The sequence below is a fragment of the Gallus gallus genome, chromosome 4 (assembly GCF_016699485.2).
Source record: "Gallus gallus isolate bGalGal1 chromosome 4, bGalGal1.mat.broiler.GRCg7b, whole genome shotgun sequence".
NCBI lineage: Eukaryota > Metazoa > Chordata > Aves > Galliformes > Phasianidae > Gallus > Gallus gallus.
In genome coordinates, this window is record NC_052535.1 from 14,348,459 (window position 1) to 14,372,076 (window position 23,618).

Sequence of the window (23,618 nt, forward strand, 5' to 3'; positions counted from 1 at the left end):
TCAGACAATCCCAGTAATCCTGAGAAGGAGGTGGGAGGGCTGGAAAGCATGGCATTTGGCAGTGAGCTCCTCCGCAGAGAGCCAAAGGCACAGTGTGATTCCCAAAGGCAGCCTTTGAGGATTTGCAGCGTGCGGTAGCTCCCGTTGACTTTTTCCCCCACTTTCTTCTGAAGTCGCAATGCAATCTGAGTAATTGCATCCTGTAAAAAGAAAGCAGAGGGCAGAGATTTTGATGGCTGCAGTGATGCTCTGGTAGCAAAGCTTCCTGTCTGCATGGGAATGGTTGTGCTGTGAGAAGCTGAGGCCCTGCTGAGGGCAAACACAGAGTCCGTGTGCCACTCATAGTGCTCCGGGATAATTTTGACTGTGTGTAGGTGGTTCTTGCTCCCTCTTTGTGGGGGTATGTTTCTTCAGCTGTGTTGTTGTGCTCCCTACGAATTTAAATGCTCCAGCTCCATGCTAGAATCAGTTTTATGTAGTAGTGTTACCCAAGTACGAGTGACTGGACTGAGTCCCTTACATCTTGTTTCACCATTAACAAAATGTCTTTGTTTAGCATGATATTTAGGGGTTAAAGGCCAGCAGAAATACTGGGAGAGGAGCTAAATGAGCACATGCCTGAGCTATTCACAATTCACCCCTGCTTATTATTTACTTGTGTTTCTCCTGGTGCCAGAGAATACTGGAGCATTGCTCACGTGCAGATCTAGCGGAGTAAGCAGTGTCTGGCCAGGAGACATAGCCCAGGGCAGGAAGCAGCTGTTGGATGCAGTGTGGGGAAACGTGGGGCAGTGTTAGCCAGGGTGGGTGGTAGCAATGTGCAATGGGACTCTGCTGTCACTGAGAAGTTCAGAAGGACTGCGGAGAGGGAAGGAGGCTCAGGAGTGGTATTTACATGGTCTCAACATGCTAGATGCTGGCAGCTGCCTGATCGGTTTCTGCGCTGGCACCCAGGCTTCCTCCTGAGAACTCATCAGGGCTGTGTATTCTTCTTGCCACAAGAATTTTCACAGCATCATGCTGTAGCTACACAAGGAGGATTATGACTTCAAGTGCAAAGAAAAAAAGTAGCAACAGCAGCAGTGGATGAACTTTTTGAAGACTGAAGATGCCATTTTTCATGCAAACGTTGTTAGTAATGAAGACTGAGAGAAAAGGAAAAACAGCACATACATCACACAAAGGCAAAATTGTTTCAAAATAGGACATTTTTCATATGTTGCCAGGAGGTGTCAGCTGCTTTTTGGAAGTGACTTGGTGATGTACTGGGCAGTACTGCACTGGGTGCATGTATGGGATGGAGCAATATCATTGTTTCACACAGGTACCTAATTGCTGCATCCCACTTTCAGGGGAGGATGCATGACTGCTGCCAAGTGACTGACATGAAAAGCAATAGAGTCATCACATCTACCATGTGTGTAATGAAAGCTGGTACTTAATTTCCATGTATCAGCAGTAGTAGGTGTTTTACTCTGGAATAGGATGAATGCCATTCACTATCAGTAATAGGAGTATACCAAGACAAGAGTGACTAAAGGCTTGACTTGCCCTATAAGTCAGGGATAATAATGAGTGTTTCACTATTGTCTTGTCAGGTTTTGTTGGAGTGCATTCATTGTCTTGCCTGTTATTTCAAGCATTGCTGCAACTTTCTGGACTGAAAGGTTTTTGGGAATGGAGATATCTTGTCTGTTGATGGTCCTTTTTTTCAGGGAGCAGGGGAAGTTCAAGGGCTGGCACCATCCATGCCTTTGAACAAAACAATACTAGTGCTGCCCTGTTTCTCCTTTCTTTTCTTTGTTGGATTGAACCAGGATAGAGATGTGCCTGAGAAATGAAAAAGCATGTTGCCTGTAAGTAGTGAAGCTAGTATTTCTACTACAGAAACTTAATTAGATGAAAATGCCCATTTTTGGTGGTTTTTTGTAGGGTGAACTTGAAGTATATGATAATTTCACTAACAGATAAATGGAATTGGGGGTTTACCCAGGGAAAGATCTTCTATAGAGCCTTGGAAGCATCTACTACATATTTATGTCTAAGTACTTTTGTTTGTCTGGCCCTGCTAAAAAAGCATGTTTTCATGTTAGCAGCAGTCAGATGCTACAGAGGCTACTTTGGATGCATTGGTAATCAGAAATTTTTCTGATATCGTTAGTGAATTTCAAATGTAAACACTGAAGCAGTTTTAATTACTTTGTAATTTAATGTGGGCAGGATTTATTGCTGTGTTTTGTGACCTGTAATTTATTTGGTGTATTGCACCGTGCTTAATAGAAGATCTCATGGTGGTGCAAGAAAAAGCACATGTTGCTACAGTAATTATATACCCAAACCTTTAAATCTCCATGCCTTATTCATTAAAACTTCTAAGCTTTCTACTACAGTGTTACTGATGTGTATGTGAAAGGCTCAAATTCACTGCAAAAGGAAAGCTACTGAATCTCTGAGGTGTTCTGGTGAAGTGCCAGAGACACAGCAGCTGAGAGATTTCTTGTTCAGGGCTCACACCGGCATTTGGAATAGGCCCTTTGAGCACCTCCTCACATCAGCAGGACTCTCTGGGAAGTGCTGCATCTCAAGAGAGAGTTAACAACATTTCAATTTCCTAAGGAGAAGAAGGCTTTGTCTGTGTGCGCGACGGCAGCTAGGCCCAACGCGCATAGAAGCCTTAGTGCCTGGCACTGTGACAGGTATTTGCTCTCTCCATTGCTCTTCTGTGCACAAACTACAGGTGGTATTGTTCAGGCAGGAGTGATATGAACTCTGAGCTGCTTGTATGATTTCTGTAGGAGAGTGTGTTTACAGTGTAGGTGAGAAGCTGCCCAGTAACCTTCTGGGCTCTGTGAGCATTTATAGCCACCGGCTGTGATTACCTGGCCACGGAAACAGCCACTAAACAGGTATTAATCTTGTCTTTAAATAACACTGGGCGAACCCTGGTATAAACTGAGGGAGAAAAGGGAGTAGTTAAGTTTTGGAATGGTCAGGCATCAAAGAAACTGATTTTATTGATCTTGACATCAAAAAGAGAAGGGCTTACTGTCCTGGAGTTATGAAGTAGTCCTACTGACACTGCAGACTTGAGCTCTGTGGTTCAAATTAATGATTATAAGTTTTCTGTAAAAATAAAAACTGTTCCAGAAAATGCTTGCTGAAATGCTGGTTGAATGTACAAAGTTGAACTTGCCAGGGTACATGCAGGTGCTCTGTCTGCTTGGGCTAGCACGTCTTGTGTCTTCTTGTTATGTTGTACAATCAGAACACAAACTGATTGACTCTCTCTTCTCTCCTTCTTCACCTGAGAACTCCCTAAGTGCAAGGAATGCTTTCCCCAACCAGCAATTACTTTCCGAAGACAAAGTAGTGAATGTAGGATACACTACTCTGAAGTGTGCTGTATTGGCTGGCAGCCCTTGGAGAAAGCAGGATCTGGATCAGATCAGAGGAGAACCAGTACCAGTGCTCCTATATCTGGGGCTTGCTTAACATGCTCATCACCAGGGCAGCTGCATGTCCCCAGGCATGGCACAGCCTGAGCCTTTGCTATTGAGAAGGCCCAGATATAGGCACGAGCTTTATTCCATAGTTCCCTATATAGGTGCAGATCTAACACCAAACCAAGTGCCTAGACTTCATTTTGTTTTGCAAACAAGATGCAGTGGAGTCCTCCACCACTACCAAGGTCTTCTCTCCCCATCCCATCTCATTTATGTGTGCAGTTCTCTGCAAAGAAGATAAGGTAGAGAGTCTCAAAGAGCCACGTAATCGTAAAACTGGCCTTTGTTTTGTTGAGCTCCTTCTACATTGATGTAGCCTTGTATATATTTCAAGTGAGGGACAGTAAGGGAGAGTATTTTGGGGAATCCAGATGGAATTTTATTTGTTAGGCTGCAAGGCCAAAGAGCATTAGGAATTGGATTTTTTCCCCCTTACTGGAATTTTTACAGGATGTTGCACCAAAAGGCATGCTATGTGCAAGATGCTGATGTGAGGAAGAGCTTTCTCTGACACCTTTTTCTTAATGCCCATCTTGCCACTCTTTGTTTGGAAGGAACAAGGCCAACTGATAATGAACTATTTTCTATTCAAGGCTACAAGTCAAACGTTCGTTGCTCATTAATAATTCAATGTGACAAATTTATTACCTTGAAGGTGCTGCGAGGCAATTAGACAATGGGAAATTGTGTCTTCCTTTCAGCCCATTTAATTGGCTTTCACGTTGACATTCATCAAAACCTTGACTTCACACGTAAACTTTTCATTCCACAAGACTGCGGAACTATGAGCACTCGGCAAAATTCACCTGGAGGGTAATTTCACTTTTTTTTTAATAACAAGGAGAGCTGGAAAGAGAGTGTGTGAGAGAGTCTACATGAAGCTTAATTAAAGTCAGTGGAGAAATTATCATCTCTTGGTACTTTTCACATGACAAAATGGCCCGTGGTTATATGTAATTTTGGAATTATAGCTGTTTGCTCTCTCTCATGGAGTGTTACAAAATTGTCAGTAAAATTAACATCTTTATCCTTTCTCTCCAGTTTTTTATGTATTGTTTGGGATAGAATAGAATGAATTTGTTTTAAATATCATCTTTTGTACTCCAGGTATTTTAAAGCACTTCACAAAGTAATGATATGTTATTAAACAGTGATAGAGAAGAGATTACCTTTCTAATAAGGACCCCTGGGCAAACAAATCATTTGAACACTGGATTTCATATTCTTCGACGACTTTTCCAATGTGACTGACTTCAGTATTGACCTTTAAAAGACTGCCATATGAGCTCTTGAGTCTGAGGAGCGACTTTGACTACAGTAATTTATTTTGCAGCTGCTGCATGTATGTTTTCAATTGCTGACATTCACCCTGAGTTTTTTTTGTTATTTACGTGGCTTTCTTTTGTATCCTGTAACTTATTTGTATATGGCTGCAATCTTTCAAGGACACCCTTGAAAATGAAATTGTTAGTTTCAAAGGTCTGATTTGTCCTTGTAAACTTAAGCACAATTGAAAATAGCACAAGCAGCTTTAAGGATGTGCAAGGTTCAACAATTTTTTGATTCCCTCACTTGATGATAACGATTTTTTTTTAAACCTTTGTCTCTAGCATCTTCTCCAACCTACAGTGTACTTCTAAAAATAATATGAAAAACTTTCATCTGCCATATTATATGAAACAGAAACACATTTCTGTTTGCATGTGTTCAGCCTCTTGTTTTTTACACTTTCTCCTCTGAAAATATTATGGTGCCGCAAGGTACTTTGTCATGTATGAGTTGAATTTTGTTCCCTTATTCACTCTCCTGGATTTTTCATGCAGTGGTGAACTTGCTGATGAGGCCCTCTATCCCTTTACTCAAGTCACTGATGAATGAATTAAATCATACTGGACCGAGTATTGACCCCCTTGAGGAGCACCAGTAGCTGCAGGCCTCCAGCTAGACACTATGCCACTGATCCCAGCTGTCTGTCCATCATAGAAAACAATCAGGTTGCTTAAACATGATTTTCCTTTGGTTTATCTATGCTGATCACTCCTGAACACCTTCTTGTTTTCCATGTGTAGATCAAAACATTATTCTTCGCATGTGGAGATAGTGGACATGAATATCGGGCAGGTGTATAATAACATGCAAAATACTGGACCCCTGAGTAGCAGCTGGCAATACGTTCCATCAGAACTAGAATGAAGCAGTAAATTCCCAAGAGAAAAGCTGATTATTTATTACCAAATTGATATACCATTTTATTGACATGGAGCCATTTCTTTTTTGTTTGTCTGGAGAAATTAAACAACAGAAAAAAAATGGCAAAATGACTGCTACATTCAGCAGCAACTGCTTCTGCCCTGAATGACTGGTAGATTTTTGCACAGCGTTGTGCGGTTTGGAAGCTTCATGGGGTCAGATTTGGTGGCATTAATACTGCGCGAGCAGCTTTCTGATGTGTGGTTGAGTTTAAAGCGCTGCATAAAAAATCAATATATGTTTCTTGAGAGGGGCTAAACAGAAACTTGTAGGTACTGCAAGTACTTTGGCTAATAGATCAAGAGGAGTTATTTTAAGCTTGTATTTAATATTTTGCTGAAATGTGGGTTTTGATGACTGATATCCATGTCTCCTTATGAACCATGATAATCGACCTGATATATCTTACAGTGAAAGTTGGTTAAATGTTCTGCCTAAATACCTGTTGGCTTAACGTCTGTCTGAATGTAACTCTATATGTCTATGTCTAGCAATGATTTGTGCCATATGCTCTAGATAGTGCTGTCAAGGAAGACTTCTAGTATCCAAAAAGTTACCTGAATAATACCTTGTTTTTCTGTTGCAGTTTTCATCGAAGACCTTGAAACACTCCTTGATTAGGCAGGTGTTATTAATCTTGTGTTGTCTGACATTAAACCTCAGACAGGTAAGACAGTATCTACTATTGACTCTAGATGCTATGGACTTAAAATATTTATCAATATTTATACCTTTATGGGGTCTTGCACTGCTTTGGAAGCAGGCTTAAGACCTCCCTGAACTGAGTTGGATTGGAGCCAGGTTTTTGATTTGGTTGCATTTACTTGGGAGCCAAAGTTGTTTAATACAAGGATATAAAAAGCGTCTACAAGAAACAAGATGTTTGTCTCCCACATCTTCTGTTTCAGAATATTCTTTCCTATATTTGTCAGAATTTGTGTGCTTTGGAATATCAAGTTTGCTGTGGACTTGATAAGCATGGGCTCCATGGCACACAGATGAAGTGGAATTCAGGCAACCAAAATATTTGTGAGTCAAAAATAAATTTAACTTATTTCTTAAATAGGAGCACAAAATTCAACCTGTCAGAGAATGAAAATTATGAGAAAAATATTGATAGTAATTTTTGTACTTACAACAGCTTGTTTTTCTTTTGTTAAAAAACGCCTTACTAAACACTCATTTTCTAAAGCTTTTGTTGCATTAAACCATCATTAACATGTCAAAATCAATCTTCTTCCTTTCTATTCCTTTCAAGTCAATCAAAAATTTTCTATTGTCAACTAGAGAAGGGGGAAAACAGAGGTCAACATTGCATCAGTCTTTCCAAAAAGCTCTGTATTGTAAATTATTTAGGTGCTCGAATAAATCCATTTTTGCTTTTCAGTGGTGGGACAATAAAAGCAAGATTTACTGTGGCAAGTGAATAAAAAAAAAAAAAAAAGAAAAAGAATTAGCAAAAAGCAAACAAAAAGCTGCTTGCTTGGCAACCTTTTGTGTTAATCAAAACCTGAAGACTCGACTGAAAGATCAATATTTGGCTTCAAGATGAAACATAGCAAAGTTTCCATTAACAACAAAAAAAATCTGAATAAAGAGGAACATAGGCTGTGTTAATCGAAAAGAGGCAAATGCAAAAATCCATATAGTCTTTTGGTTATCTGTGATAAAATGGCCCCATTGGAGCTTGACAAATTACAGTATTTTTATGCACATATCAGAGTTCAACTTGATTGTCTCATATGGGGGAAAAGACCATCTGTCTGTATTCTAGAAATAATCTGCATAATTGACTTTCAAACAAGCCTCAAAGAAACAGGCATTTATCACCTTAATTGTGACAGGCAGAATGTGTGTCCCTGCTATTTTATCAAGATAATAATAATAGCACTGTGGATACCTGGTATCCTGTCTTGCTCCAGATTTTTTTCTGTTTGTGTGGGTGGGAACTGGATCCTTTGAGTTATGATTGCTTTGATAAATGACATAGGAGGCAGTATCACCTAGGACAAAAATAGCAGAGTGAGATGCCACCGAAGGCTGGACTTGCTGTGCAGGACTTAAGGTAATAGCTTGCTGGAATTTGGAGGATATAGCAGGAAATTTGTAAGTGAGTAGCTTGAACATGGACTGCAGCTGCAGTATGCACATATAAATTCCCCTTAGTAAAAGATTTCCTTGGGTTTTTACACAGAGGCTTTTGCAGTTGCTGCTTAGAAAGTGACACAGGGTGGTCCCTGGGGACATGCAGCCAGTGGGAGCGGGTGGAGCTCAGGGAGCAGTGATGTACTGCGTGGGCATGGTGGCTCTAACTTTCCCTTTGCAATAACTTATTGAATTTATTTATTTATTTTTTCTTTTGGAAGTGAAATCAGTTTAGATAAATCTGCATGGATCTTCTGATTTAAGGTTGAGTTATACTCCGCTGATTTAAGCTATACTGAAAAAAATGGTATTAAACTGAAGTAAGTATAAGCTCACAAGTACTTGTATAAATTCATCTAGGATGTTTGTTGCTTCCTTGACGTTTTGGAAACGTAACAATAAAGTCTATACTTTATTTTTGAATTTTTGTATTCTGTAGCTGCTCAGATCTTCATTTTTAGAGTAGCTTTCATTATGTCAACAGTCTCATCTTTCACACAGAGCACAGTCTGTAAGTTTTGTAGTCATTCTACATTTCACCCTCTTTCCACCAAAACAGGTGTGCAAAGTCAAATTCAGTGCTATGGTATGCTGGCTGTCACCGCTGGTCTCCAAGCCAAAGTGTTCTGGTAAGTCTTATTTGGATCTTTTTGTGGATGGAGAATCTGGCTTTCATAAGCCAGCAGCAGAAGTAACTCTAGAATTCGAGACCAGTGGTTGAGAATAACTAAATATATTTAAAACTGGCCAGCGGGAAGAAGTCTTGGCATCGGTGCCTGAAAACAGGAGGGCACAGTGGGCTGTTTATAAAACCTCTCTCCTGCATGAGTACCTAAGCTTCTCACTCTATAAAACTCTTTAATAACAACCTCTTTATGACTTACACCTGGTTATAGCATAAAGGATTGATTAGGTCTCGAATCTGACAAGGAGAGTAGGCAGCATCTAAAATATATATACCTTTGCATAAGATGAGCCAACGTGCTCTCCTGTAAAGTCAAGCTGGTGAGCATGGCTGGGACTCAGGGTAGTAAATAAGGAGATGCTGGCTGTGCACACTCGTGTCCTCTGGGCCATGAGTCTGCTCCTCGGAGCTGGAGTGGAATTACTAGAACTAACAGTAGCACTTCCCACCACGCTCAGTTTTTATTTATGCTTTGCTCTCCTGTTGAAGGATCGCAGGGAAGATCACCCACTCTCCCCCCTGCTCTGCATTTGGCAAGTTTATGTTAATGTGGCCTGGTATTTACAAGTGGGGCATAAACGACTGACAATTTTATGGTGCTAATAAACAAGCTTTTTTATATGTGAAATGTTCTGTTGTTATATTCAGAAATCCAATTCAGAGACGTACACTTGCATGTGGGAAATATCAGAGGTGCTGTGTAAATCTGAGTTGAAATAACATTACGCGTGCATATGGTATCTGGTAAAGAAATTGCTGAGAGAAATAAAATCAGCACACAAAGGTGTTGCTGGAGGCAGTGTTTCTGGTAGTGTGAACTAGTTAATGCAGGCTGTGGGGGAGGATATTAATGAGGTGGACGAAGGAATGATAATATTGGTTAGAAGACCTGAAGGATGTTCATCACTGCATCAACAACCTTTGTGTGAAGGGATTTTTCCCCTATACTAAATGCTGAGTTTAATTGTGTACATCACGTTTCTTTAGAAAGATTTAATGTTTTAATTAATTTTTATGTATTGTACTTCTGTAAATGTGAGTTATTTCTTTGTGCATTGTGTTTCAACCCAGGTGGTATGGCAAGTAGGTAGATGAGGTGGACTCTTAGATTGGTGTGAACTGCTGGAGCAGGACATGGAAACCATGTTGATTGACAGCCCCTGCTCAGGGGGTCCCTGCTACTTTTGGGGCTGCTCAGCTCCAGGGAAATCAGCTCCTGGAGCTGTGAACCCATGTGGAAATGGACTTGGTGGCTGCCATTGTTGGAAGGAGTCTTTTAATGTTAATAAAGTAACTTTCAGTGTATAAAAAGCATGGCAGAAGGTAGATTTCAGTCTGAGCACATCAGAGTTACTGGGCTAGGAAGAGGAAGGATCCCAACAGGTGTCGGTGTTGTTCAGTTACCTGCTGAGTTACATGAACAATGTGGACTGATGGTCCAGCTTTTAGCAGTTGCATGTACTGCTCATTAGATGAACACTTCCAAGTTTTCTTAACTGTGTCAGTCAGCTTATTGTAAATTCTTCATAGGCCTGCTTGTATTTTTGCCCTTAGCCTTCAAAAAGGCTGCATAAAATAACCTGAGGCAAATTCCTTTCTTGGTATTATTTCATTCAGCTCTAGCAGAGCTGGTGGAAGACGGGAGGAGGTCTTCTGATGCACACTAAGAATACTCCATAGCAAATCTCTGGAAACAAGCAAAGAAACAAAAATTGTTTTAATCTGACATAGGAACATAGTGTTAGGTTCTTGCGTTCAGCTGTTTTGTGGACATTTCTATGAGCTGTGATGCTCAGTTTAATGCTGTCACTATATCTGTATCCATTCTCTTTGTCAACGATCTACTAACTGCCAATATGCTATTAAGCTTTTTTGCTAGTCCGTTTGGTCTTGTAAATTTGATAATTAAAACATCTTACTTCACCTAGAAGGTATTGTCAGAGCTTGCAGTTGGATAAATATTGAAAAAAAAAAAAAGAATTTATAACAGAAGAGGAATATTTTAGTGTGCTGCTTTTGTTTCTTGATATTTATACATATAGATCTAGAAAGATGTGCTGTGTCTATACTCCCGCCATGCTTTTTTCCTAGCATTTGATGTCCTTTGCTTCTTCTCATAAAACTGCAGAACTTGTTTTCTTTCTGGATTTTCTTTGCATCCTGCTATGCCCTGGGACACCAGAAACTGATTTGTGTATATTTGGAAAACCTTCGGATATTTCCCATGACAGGTGGAGATTTGGAGCTTTTGCATCTTTATTTTAAAAAGAATTTTTTTTTTTGTCCAGAATTTGTGATTCATCAGGACTTTGTCATCTACTCACCACACAGACAAGCATATGGAAAGACCAAGGACATGATTTAATGGAGGATTGTTAGAGTTAGGGTAGTATGGTTAGGTCGTGGTTGGACTCGATGATCTTTAAGGTCTTTTCTAACCTTAGTGATTCTGTGTTTCTATGACCAGCTTGGCTGTGGTAGGGTCACCTGGTGAAGCCTTACCTGGTATTTCAGCAATTCAGTTTTTGACAAACTGGATTGTTCCAACACATGCCGCTTGCTGAGGTTTGTGCTGCTGCAACCTGCTCCCTTGGCTCTGGGGCTGCCTGCCCTGCCCTCACCCCTGAGAGCAGCAGATATGGGGGGGACCCTGCAGGGTTGGTCCTATGGGCTGGCAGCAAGCAGCAGTCTTGAGGGTTTGTTCTGCAGCCCCCTGAAGGCACAATTCAAGCAGCTCATGCGCCCAGAACAGGGACAGGTCTCATTGGTAGGCAGGATTTGACGCTTTTTGCAGCAATAACTGACTTGTGGTTAATAAAATACTGCCCCATAGTTTAACCATAGGAGACTTTCCTTAACTTGGAAACTCTGGCTCAGACCACATGAATTCCTCAGGAATATATCCATAGTGTGCTGTTGGCACCTGATAAATGAGATCTGAAGCTTGTTCTGTTTTATGGCGCTTCTCCTTGTTTTCCAGGTGGTAGAAATGATGCTTGGTAGAATTGGAGGTAGTCCTGCCTGTAGCTTCAGCTGTAGTAGTGGAGGAACTCATTGGAACCCAGTGCTGTAATAAAAGGAAGAAAGTGTAAATTAGACTTTCTCCTCATAGACAAAAACTTTGAAACATGTTTTTTGTTGTGACATTTTTCCTCACTGCAAAAAGTTGAAAGTTGTTATCCACAGATTCTTCTACTTCATATCATACGTTTTTCAGAGCAGGGATCTGTCAGATTTTTACTTATTTTTAGAGCCCTATTCACACCTTAAGTCTAGTTTAAATAATGCTAATAGTGGAAACATGCTACTTGACCCAGCTGACTTTTTATTATTACTATTGCTGCCTAAAGGACTGTATATCCATTGGCACATTGAGCACATGGGAAATGATGTTATTTTTTTTCCATTGTTTTGTAGTTTAATGCTGTTTTTGTTTTGCAGTAAATCTGTAGTGCCCTTGTAGGCTTTATTTATAGATTGCTTTAGAGTAATTTCTAAATATGTAATTATTTGTTACGGAGCAATATTTGCTTAATTTGTAAATGTGGGTGCCTGAGGATTCCCACTTCTGCATATTGGTGAAAAAGTGAGAGGCACAAATGTTCAATTTGGTGGCACTTGAGTGTTCAAATGGGGATAGAATATCAGAATTTACGTACTCACATTTGGATGACAGCATTCATGGGGATGAATCTGTCCCAGTTCTTGCCTTACAACACCATGATAATGAATGGCATGGTGAGCAATGATGATGTTTTACTTCCTTCATATGATGTAACTCATATATAAGGGCCAAGATCTAGTGCTTTCAGATTTGTTTTTCGAGCTCATTTTGATCTGTTCAGAAGATGCCACTGCATTAGCAATGCAGTACTTTGCTTCTGTCTCTCTTCATTTTGCTTTACCTTCCTAACCCAGCTGGAGTTGTCTCCCATAAATCCTCAGCTGGCCTCAAAATTATAATGTATGTAGGTAAGATGCATGCTTATTCTTCTCTGTAGGGAATCATATTTAATGAACTTTATGGTTAAGATTCAGCAAGCCATATGAACAGCATGTAACAAGCAACTACAGTGCGGAGTGCTACAGGCCTTTTTTGAAAGGCTATTCCTTCAATACTCATTTTGCCAAGTTGTCCCACACCTGCCAAATGCAGAATGCTTTCTGAAGCTTCAGTGCATCTCACTGGTACTGAGAGATTGTGGTACACTGTGTAGTGAAAATCAGGTCTGTAGTGGCCAGAGATACTTTGAATCAACCATGATGAAATGAGAGCAAAAAAAAATACAGTGTTAACTAAAAACAAACATTTCTGTAAAGCACCACATTGTCTTCAGAGATCTTCCCAAAGCATCTGAAACAGAAATATCATTTCTTACAACCTGAGTAAGGCCTTAGATCTGCTAAGGCAACTGTTTTTCATCAGTGCTTCATATGAAGTCGATCCTCGCTTGTGAATGCTGGAGTCCTTAGTAACAAGTAGTCTATTATATTTTATTTTCATCTGCTGTACATTTCTCACCAGGACTTTGTGTGCAGTTTGTCCACTGACATCATGGTAATTTACTGTCAAGTCCAAGTACATATTGAGACCTGCAGGATGTGGGATAGAGATCATATAAATGTGTCTGTGTGATCCCATGTGTCAAATTATACTGAGGATTTGTATAATTAGAAATATTAGCATTATCTGAATTCAGTGTTGGACTCTTTCTCCCTTTTTACCCAGGACAGAAAATTTGAAGGAAATAGGATTCAACTTTTTTTGTGGTCCCAGCAGTGCTGGTTATGTATATGCTGACAGTGGCTCCACATGTCTGTGCAGTGCAAGCGGTGTACTTTCCTTCTGTTGGTGGATGTCCTCTTTTTACCTTTGGGCCAGTGTTTCTCTTCCAAGCTCTTTACTTACCATGCCTATAAACCTTTTTACCACCATTTTAAGGTTAGATATAAAGAGAAAGTTTTTCACTCGGAGGGTGGTGATGTACTAGAACAGGGTGTCCAAGGAGGTTGTGGATGCCCCATCCCTGGAGGCATTTAAGGCCAGGCTGGATGTAGCTCTGGGCAGCCTGGCCTAGTGGTTGCCCATGGCAGGGGGGTTGAAACTAGATGATCTTTGAGGTCCTTTTCAACCAGACCATTCTATGATTCTATGGTTTTTCATTACTGGTAATAACATTAACCACATTAACTTCCTTATTTCTATTAGAAGAGCTACTTCTCTTTCCTTTGTTTAATTTTGCTAGCAGATACCACCCTGTTTTGAAAGGCTGTCCTAGTTAACACTGAACTTTTTTTGATCTGTAAAGGTTTTTATTCTGTAGTAATTCTGCAACTGAAATGGCAGACAATGGGAGTTCAGAGTCCTATTATTTCCAGTTTATATGCAATAGTACATGCTCTTCATGTTGGAAAGCTGTAGGATCTTGGATGTGAAATGCAAAAATAATTCTCAGTGCATGGCTGGGGTATTTACAAAATGTCAAAGCCACATTGCAAATCTATCCCAAAGCACAAGAGTCACACTTTCAGTGGTACAGGCTTGGAGATATGTAGGTTCTTCCTTAATTTTCAAAACCCACGTTCAAACTCTCAGCAAATTTCTTTGCTGTGACAGGTCAATTATGTTGCATTATCATACTTCAGTAACATAACATACAAAACAAAGCAGTGTGAGTCTGGGAACAAGATACAATGCAATATTACTGTGTTGTGCCAGCATGAGTATTTAGAGACTGACAGTATCCTGGCGAGCACTGTTGTTGCCCCTGCAGTTAAAAATTCCGAAAGTTTATGCTTATAAAATAAAGTTTTATTAACAATCACAGAAAATAGAACTTGAACTGAATTACTAAGTTGTGAGTGCATCAAGGTACACGAATTTGGGTGAGGTCAGTCACTGTATTCTCTTCCATAGGAGGTTTTACTTAACACAGTATCTGTTGGATGTTGAAATAGACGGGATCAAATGTTAGATTTGCTCTCTTTCTTCATACAGTGTGTCAGTGCTTAATTAAAAATACAAGAAAAGCAGAATGCAAGTCTCAGTGTAAAATGGTAATGACTACTTGTCAGCTGGTCTTGGAAGAAGCACTCAGGTATTGGTATTATACTTCAAAATGCGGGAAGACTTGCCCCTCTATTGACTGACTACTATGTGGCATAACAGAAAGCTGAAAAAGGGCTACTTGTAGAGGTGGGGAAGAGCTAGAGGCAAGCTTCAAGGAAAGTTATGCTCTGATAATAAAGGTAGATGCAGAAGGAGCTAGTTATGGTGTTGGTCAAATTGATGCAGCTCTCTTCCTCTTCTCCCATGCTTAGAATCCCAGAGTTAAGAGGTTTGACTTTACATCATGGCAATGCCCTGATATAAGCTAGAGCAAAGTGTCAAATTTTAGCCCTGTATTGTTTTTAGTCACAGTTATCACTCAAACTATTGTTGTTTTCTGTAGTTTTTTTTCTTTTTTTTCTGAGCACAGGTCACAGACTTCATCTCAAACTAAGCATTATGGAACAAATTGTGACTGAGTTTAGGCAGCATTAGAGAGAAAGCAGAGCCCTGATCCATAGCACACCATTTAATCTCAGTCTTCTAGAGGGAAAGGAGTTGTTTTACTAGTTTTGCTCATGTATCTCTTTTCCAAGACACACATATAGTGAGCTTGTGTTATGCTAATGCAAATCCATCTCAAGGGAGTATCAAAATGCTGAAGGTCAACCACATTACCCATTTATCCTCCTTCCCTTCCTAAGTTGGAGGTAGGCAACTGCTCAGTTGCAGGTGAAGATATAAAATGACCTTTTCAAAACACAGAGGAGCATGAGCAGCAACCTGCAGTTGACTTTATGCTGCCAAGCCTAGTGTGTTCTACTTAGTCATTACAGCTGTTGACTCTGTGTGTTACTGCATACACAAAGTAGATACTGTAGCCTTAAGACCTCCAGTAGAATACGGGGTATTCTGTGATCTTGCAGTAGAATTTCCTTGGGTAATCAGCAAGTCTTAATGACATAGAAAGAGCAATTAACATTTTGTTAATGGAAAACATATTTGATCTGTATCCATATTCTTATTGTATGCATTGATATAAAGTTTATGTAGAGACTTTCTGGACTGGAGGTAATTGCCGAACAGTTTGTTTTTTTTTTTTTTCCAGCTGACAGGCAATTTGTGAAAATGATAATAAATTATTGCATGATGCTTGGAAAGCACAGACACAGTCAGATCAAGCATTTCAAAGTGTTCTCTTGTTTAAACAGCTTATTAAATTGTTAATGACTCTGAAAGTTTTGCATATTGTTATTTAAAAAGAAAAACCTGTATGTGTACTGTGTACTTAATGATAAATTAAAATTTTAAATTGCTTACTGCATGCAACCACTATAATATGGCTTGGGAATATGTGAACATATTTGTTTTGTCCTAGATTGGAACTTGGATAAAATTGTTAAACACATTATGTTACCATAAATTTTGCACACATTGAGCAAGCGTTATATTTTCCTTTGTCTTTTCATATCAGTTAAGTAAATATGATCCTGGTTAGCTGAGGAGAATTACTCGATTCATGAGTCTGTTTGCATGACACGTGGGATGGGAGTGCTGCATTCTGTGGAATCATGAAAGCACTCAGTCTTGAAAAAGTCTTGCCTATGGGTTTTGAATATAGATGTATGTAAAAAAGTGAATCCTAACCTGGATTAATTCCTGGTCTTCAGTGTCTGAATCCGCAGAAGGTCCCAAAAAAGCTAGGACAAAAGTATGTGCCCTTATTTCTGCTAACTCTGCATAGATATATGCAAAAAGTTCCTTTAACTATCAAACACGTATCAGCATATGCGTAAAATGAAGCATACATTTCTATGCCTTATGAAAAGGAGTGCCTGAAGTCAAGGCAGTGCTTAAGTACAGGCTTAATGCTGTCTATGCAAGCATCCAGCACCACGAGGACCTTTCTGTAACAGGAATTACTTTCTGCCCCAGCAGGACAGCCACACAGATAGCCAAGGATGAGTCTTCACAAATAAATTTGAGTTCATTTTGTGAAGGGTACTAACGTAGTGAAAAGTTACTTCTTCAGAGGGAGCTGTACGAACTAGAACAAAATTACTGTCTTTCAACTCACAACAGAGTGCACCTTATTTTTATTTACATCATTGTTAAATGGATTTCTTAATTCTGAGTATATTGTTTTGCGATCATTAGAGTACTTTGCCTGGCATTCTCCCACTGTCATTCCACCAACATGTAAGAGATATGTGCACACCAAATGTATGCTGAATGGCAATGAGGGGTATTTTAGAGCCTTGGTATTAATATTTCAAATGTTTTTGTTTCGTTGTCTTACTTAATATTTTATTATCAGATTTTTACTCATTATGTGTATGGCCCTATTCCCTGTGTGAATTGATGAAGTTATGTAGCAGTAAATTGAAAAAGAGAGCTATACATACAGGATGATTTATTGTTAATGTGAAATTCAGCATAAACCTGAAAATGCACTAGCAGAAATCCCTAGCTTTTTCAAAATTCATATTATGAGACAGACAATCAGCTGCCCAACAAACAGAACATCTTGTACTCTATTAATCCTGCAGTGACAGATCCCCTTGCACGCATTTAGTTTTTCAAATAATACAAACATATGTCACCATTTTGTTTTTATTGATTTTGGACTTTCAAAGTACAGCTACAGCAAAGGCATTATGAAGACATTTATTGCAGAGTTTGCTTTGATTTGTTGCAGTCAATTGAAATTGTGTCAAAGTAAAGTCTTTAATATTAAATATGATGAATTCCCTTAGGCCCTAATCGTGCAGCATCATCCAATTCAAGGTGACTCCTGCCACTGGAGCACAGGAGCTCTGGGCCGGGAAGTGCTTCCTGGAGCACTGCCCACTTGCCGGCCATAGAAGGAGATTATTATTCATTTCATGTATATGAAATAATCCCATTCACAAGTATATTAAACTCAGTCTTAGGATATTTTCCTTCTTGCTGTTGCCATTATTTGAAGACTTTTCTAGAGTTTTCTTTTTTTTTTTTTGATACTTTCTCCCCCCTCCCCCCCCCTCTATTTTTCATATTTAGTATGTGTTTTGTCAGTATGTATGACCATTTATTTTGGAGGGCAAAAGTAGCACTTAGCCACAAGAGACTTTCTTTAATGACCAGTTCAAAGATAACCAGTCCTATTCTCAGCCTTGAATTTTCTACTTTACTTCAAAATCATTGTTGTTCTTAAATGCTTGATATTCAGCTTTGATCTTGTAGCTCTTCCTGTGTGATGCTCCATTCCTCCTTTATATTGATCAGATCTCCTAACCTGATATCATCAGCTAATGATTTTTCATTAGCACACTCTTAATAGTAGCCTGACTCATGAATAAATATATTAAATAAGGAAAAGCACTCAGTGCTGTTCTTGCAAAATTGTTCAAGTTCTTTCTTTCCACCTTGGCTGTCTTCTCCTTACGTTAGTTTCTCACTCTTAACTAATATTTTCCGTTCAGTTTCCTGTTGTCGAAGTTGTGAACTGCATTCCTTTCTACCAGCACAGGCTGATGCTCCCTAGGCAAAGCCAGCTTTCATAGTGGGCTTTTTTGAAGATCTCTGTAAGTGGGGTGGCTTTAGCAGCATTGTCTCTCAGGAAGGATGGGTGCTGCTTTTTCTTAATTCTGCTCTGCATCATGAGATGAGGGAATGGCAGCTATTTTCAAATTGAAATTGGTTGCTTCAGTTCTCAGCTTGTCATTCAGCTTCGCAAGTGAAATCAGATACATCAATTTTGGGTTGGTTCCCAGTGGTCTCATCTACTAGCCCAACCGTTTGGTCTCAAATGTTAAAGCAGAATATTGTGATATTTAAAATTTTCTTTTTTTTAGCTTAGAAGATGGCTTTATGTAAAACTGTTCATGTGAAATCATTTGATCTGGTCTAGAAAGCCTAGATTTCTTTAGACTAGAGTAATATTATTGTTCAGAAGCTGTGGGAAGGGATATAAGATTGAGGGGGCATTTCTTGCAACCCCACCATGCCCTGCAAAGAATGGTTGTTGTGTGGAATGGGCTGTGTGCAGTTGTCTCTTGCAGGCGGACAGTTTATAAACTGAAAATAAGGGAAATTTTTCAATAAAGGAAATATTCTGCTGGCTAGATTGGCGGCTTTGGTTTTATGTAGCCTACAGTAAGGGAATAGCAGTAAGGGAGTAGCAAAGGTAAAAAGGAATTGGGGATTTTGGCAAAGGAAAAATAGACATTACAGTGAGTTAAATAACATCAGTAGAGAATTAATGGAGTTTATCCCTTTGATTCACAAAACGCAGCCAATAGCAAGCTAAATTTCATTGTAACATTTGTTAGTGAACAAGGAGGTATAAAATGTAGGTTTCCACTTCTAGATATAGCTGTGAGAGCTATGTTAAATAACAGAATCGTTTATCTATTGACCTGGGCTGTGGCAATATTCATTAAAGTTTATTTGTGTCTTCTCAGTGACTATAGTGAGAGTAAACCTCTGCTACTGCCCATAAATGTGTTTAAGTGGGGTGAGGTGAAAACAGCAGCAGGTTTTGATTCAGGTCCCATTCCCTTGGCCCTGGCAGCCTGCTGGCACATTTTGAGGGGTATGCACTTGGAGTGCGGAGTGCACAACTGAACCCTTTGTTTCTGAGCATCAAAAGCTAATTTGAGACATACAGTGCCAACACGGCTATGTACAAGCTTACTGCTTGCTGTTGTGGGGCTCTGATGAATCTGAGGCAAGGCAGGATGTGGATTACTCCTGCTGCCTGCAGCAGACGGAGGGGCAGTAGGGCTTTCAAGCATCAGGCTGACAGTGACTTTGCAGATGCTGCCACTGCTGTTGACATCTGCAGAGGCGAGCAGGCTGTCTTTCTCTTAAGGCAGGTGGTAATTCCTGTCATTTCCCTTCCTCTCCACAGCTCCTGCATCACCCTGTCCCACATCACACTGCATAGTTGCTCCTCTGGGGCTTCATGGTTGCCCAGTGGGTCAGCCAGGCCCCGTTAGTCCTGGGCAGGATGCCCAAGCTTTTGTATGCTGTGATTGACAGCAATTTATGCTGGAGTGCAAGGTAAGAGGGGATACTGACAGTGCCAGTGCTCTCTTAGAATTATAAAATGGCTTGAGTTGGAAGGGACCTTAATGATCATCTAGTTCCATATCCCAGCCATGGACAAGGTTACCACCCAGTAGAGCAGGCTGCTCAGGGCTCCATGCAACCTGGCCTTTCTTCTCGGCTTCTTGTCATCAGCGAACTTGCAGAGGGCACGCTCAGTCTTACTATACAGGTCTTTGATAAAGATGTTAGAAAGTACTAGTCCCAAGACAGACACCACTCATTTCCAGCCTCCACCTGGACATAGAGCTTTTGACCACAATACTCAGTGACCATTCAACCAACTCCTTATTCACTGAATAGTCTGCCACTTCTGGTTCCTGAAATATGTCAACTACTGAATTTCAGTATGTCAGAGACAGATTCCTGCCTATGCTGACAGAGGTGAAAATTTTCTGAGCTGTGCCTAACGGTTCAAATCCATTGATCAAGACAAAATATTTTTGTTTTCTTACAGAGATGTTTAATGTTACTTCCAAGCAATAAGCACAAGTGTTACTTCAGTGATTACTTGGTGGTTTGGGAAATTTCCTGGGATCCTGAAGGGACTTTGCTTGTGTTGGAGAGCCGTCATTCCCTTTTCCCAAACTCCCTTGTTCCTTTCATAGATGGTGAATCATGCCTTGAGCAGATAAAATAGCCATGTGCTGCCGGCTACACCAGTTCTGGTTTCATCCATCCAAAAATGAGAAACCCTTTTGGACAGTTTGACCGATTCATAAAGAAAAGTAGTTAACCCCCCCATAATAATACTCTAATGGAAGATATTTTGAAAATCCATCTGCCAGTTATCGTTCACTTTGACAAAAAAATAAGCACATCGTTATTTACCAATTACAGATTACATTCCTGACCCAAACAAAGGCTGTAAAATAATCCATTTTTTAAACTTAGAGCATGCAGCGTAAATATTAGCTCAAGGTCTCTCTGAATTTTCCTGCTGGGATGCTGAAACAGCATAATTTGAAGATGGTTTTGAAAGATGTCAGTAAAAGTCTGTATTTCTTATTTTGATATTGGAAACAACATCAAAGTAGAAATCAAAGCCATACCAATAGAAAGTAAGCTGAAAATAGAAATGAAAATTTGTGATGGATCACTTGAAAACACCAACATTGTTTTCACCTCCCCAGCTGGAAAGACAGGACCGCTGGATGCTCAGCAGGTATAAAACATCCAGGTTGGTTTAGTGTGAGTGTTATAAACATTTCTGCTGTTTAAAGTGTCAGCAATCACAAAGAAAACCAGTTGGCAATTCAGGAGTGGCTGTTGAAGAAAGAGGACAGTAGTGGATGTTTTCTTTAATGTCTATCTTCTAATTTATTAACGATGGTGAGAGCAGTAAAGGGAGTGAATCTATTCAACTAAGTGCAGGCAAAGGAATACCAATTAAATTAAGTAATGAGAGGAAGGCTGTTGTGGAGTGTCATCAGCAATTGTAACACCAAGGAGCAGGAAGCAGAGTTTTGCAGAGCCCTGTATGCTGTGGTGTGGTGGGTTGATGGTGGCTGGCTGGCAGAAGGCACCCAGCTGCTTGCTCCCTTCCTCAACAGATATAGAGAAAATAACCTAAAAAGCTGGACAGTAGAGATAGATAGGGGTATTGCTTGGCAATTACTGTCATGGGCAAGACAGATTTGACCTGGGGAGAACTAGTTTATTGCCAATTAAAACCAGATGGGTGCAGCCATGCCCTGTAGTGGGGCAGCTGGAATCATCTGGAACCATCTTGGATGGGCCTGTGGCAGCCCTGGCGTCCCCTCACAGGGCCCTGCAGTCCTGCTGGGCACGGACACCCAGCACAGGTGGGCACACCTTGGCTTACTTGGGTAATTGAGGGTATCAGTGGTTACTCCAGCTCAGTGTAATGGCTGCAGATGCTGCCTCACAGGCACTTCCCAAATGTTTTTCATTTTCACATATCCTGTGCTGTATATAATTGTCAACTGTTTGGCTAGAGCTCCTATTTACTGTCTTTCTGAGTTCAGCTTTACACACATATAAGATAGTACTAAACATCGGGCTGCGTTTCCATTATAGAGAACAAATTCTTTAAAAAAAAAAGACTTCTATGCTACTGGTGGGATTTGTTTTACCCATCTTTACCTGTTTAATACACAGATGGAGCCCCCTAGTCTCTGTGGATTCAATGGACAGGCACTTTAGGGTAGAGTTTGTGAGTCCCGTTTGAGATGTCTGCTTCAGGACAACGGGAATCCCATCCTTGGTTCTTTAATTGCTGCAAGGTCAATCTATGATGGAGTGATCAGTGTCTTGGTTGTGGAAAGCAGTTTATTGAATAGTGTGTTATTTTGGAGGGTGGAAGTATATGAACATTATAAAGCCCTCTTTCACCTTAATTTTTGTTACATTAATTATGTCACGAGTACCATTTTGTTCTCATTTTAGTACAGTTTTGAATGGGAATCTCATGCCTGGAGGATAGTTAGATGGGTATGGTGAAGTGAAGTGTAGTAGAAAACTTCTGGAGGCTTCTGGTGAAATCACAGCAGGCCAGACTCTATTCTTTTTGCCACTTTACCTCTCCTCACTTGATGTGTTATTTGTATTTGTTTACTACTGCAGATCTTACACTATGAGTTTGTTCCTTCTGAAGCAACAAGGCATGAGAAGCGCAGATGAGACTTCCTTGGTGTGCAATATTTATCATCTTCAAAGTAGTGCTTGATTGTGAAAGAATTGGAATGCAAAAGCATGGTAGAAATGCCTAAAAGAAAGAGCTACTTTGATTATCTGTAAATGAGCAAAATGCACCAGTGACTCAGAAGCGCTGGGAGTATATTTTGGAAGAGCTGCTAGGTGACAAAGCCATATAACTCTTGAGTTAGCAGATGGAGCCTAAGAAAACCCCTAGTAACAATTAATAGCTGTGTGGATTATATACGTGTGTTTGTTCCCCTGGAAGTCTTCTTGTCACTGTGTTGTATGATCTAGATTTCTTTATTTTTATTTTTCTTGGAAATGTTCATCTTTTAAAGATGCTTGTTTATGCCTATATACCTTGCACTGTGAGCTCGAGTGTTTGATTGCACTAACGCGGCTCACAGGGGTGAGCGCACCTCTGCTCATGCACAGCTCTCAATAACAAAATGTCTGTTGCTTTCAGTGCCAGCAGAATAATCCGCTTTTACCATTCGAGAGTTAGGTATTTCTTTTTTCATTCTCTGAATCTAAATTGCCTCTATTTGAAAGATGCAAGTGCTATTTCGGTAGACGTGTAGAAGGGCAGTGGAAGATAGCCCGTTGTGGCATTTATATATCCTGTTTGACGTTACAAGCTCTTGCAGTATTTATGCATAGCTTTCTAATCCCCCAGGGAAGCATTCAGATTTACAGTTTTAAGCCACTGCTCGTCCAAATTTTGACATTCAGTCAAACAGAAATTTGTTGTAATTTATAATGCTTGTTAATGAGGAACATCAAAAATTAATGCTCATTAGGGTGCTCATTAATATGCATTGTAGTCTCAGTTTTGACTTAATTAAGTGAAGCAGCACTTCATAGAGGTATTGTGTCACTGCAGTAAAAAAAAGAAGTTGAAAATCATGCTGCAGTAACAGAATGGAGAACGCTCCCTTTGGAGAGCATTACCCCAGATTTTGTTGCAGGCTCACCTGCCACTCCAGCTTCCTGACAGCTAACAAGAAGAGCTGCTGCAGAGCTACCATCCGTATTTGTTATTCAATGTTGTTGCTACTTGCATTCCTCAGAGTTTTCTGAATACAGTGCAAAGCGCAGAAGTAGTTATTAGATAGATTCATGAGTGTATGTGCATGCTCTGACATAACTTTGGTAAAGATTATTTCAGGGGAGGCCTCAGGAGCTTCTCTTCTTTCTAAGGGCCTTGGAGGTCCCTGAAATCCGTAGCGTGGGT

At 40.1% G+C, this 23,618-nt stretch overlaps 1 long non-coding RNA gene across 1 annotated transcript in view; it reads left to right on the plus strand.

The window, feature by feature from the left end:
- LOC112532362 overlaps window positions 1-23,618 on the plus strand; it is a 64,411-nt gene that overhangs the window by 21,898 nt on the left and 18,895 nt on the right. Inside the window, exons 6-7 of the long non-coding RNA XR_006939089.1 lie at window positions 6,340-6,420; window positions 8,458-8,527. This is a non-coding gene — a long non-coding RNA (uncharacterized LOC112532362). The remainder of the gene's footprint in view (window positions 1-6,339; window positions 6,421-8,457; window positions 8,528-23,618) is intronic.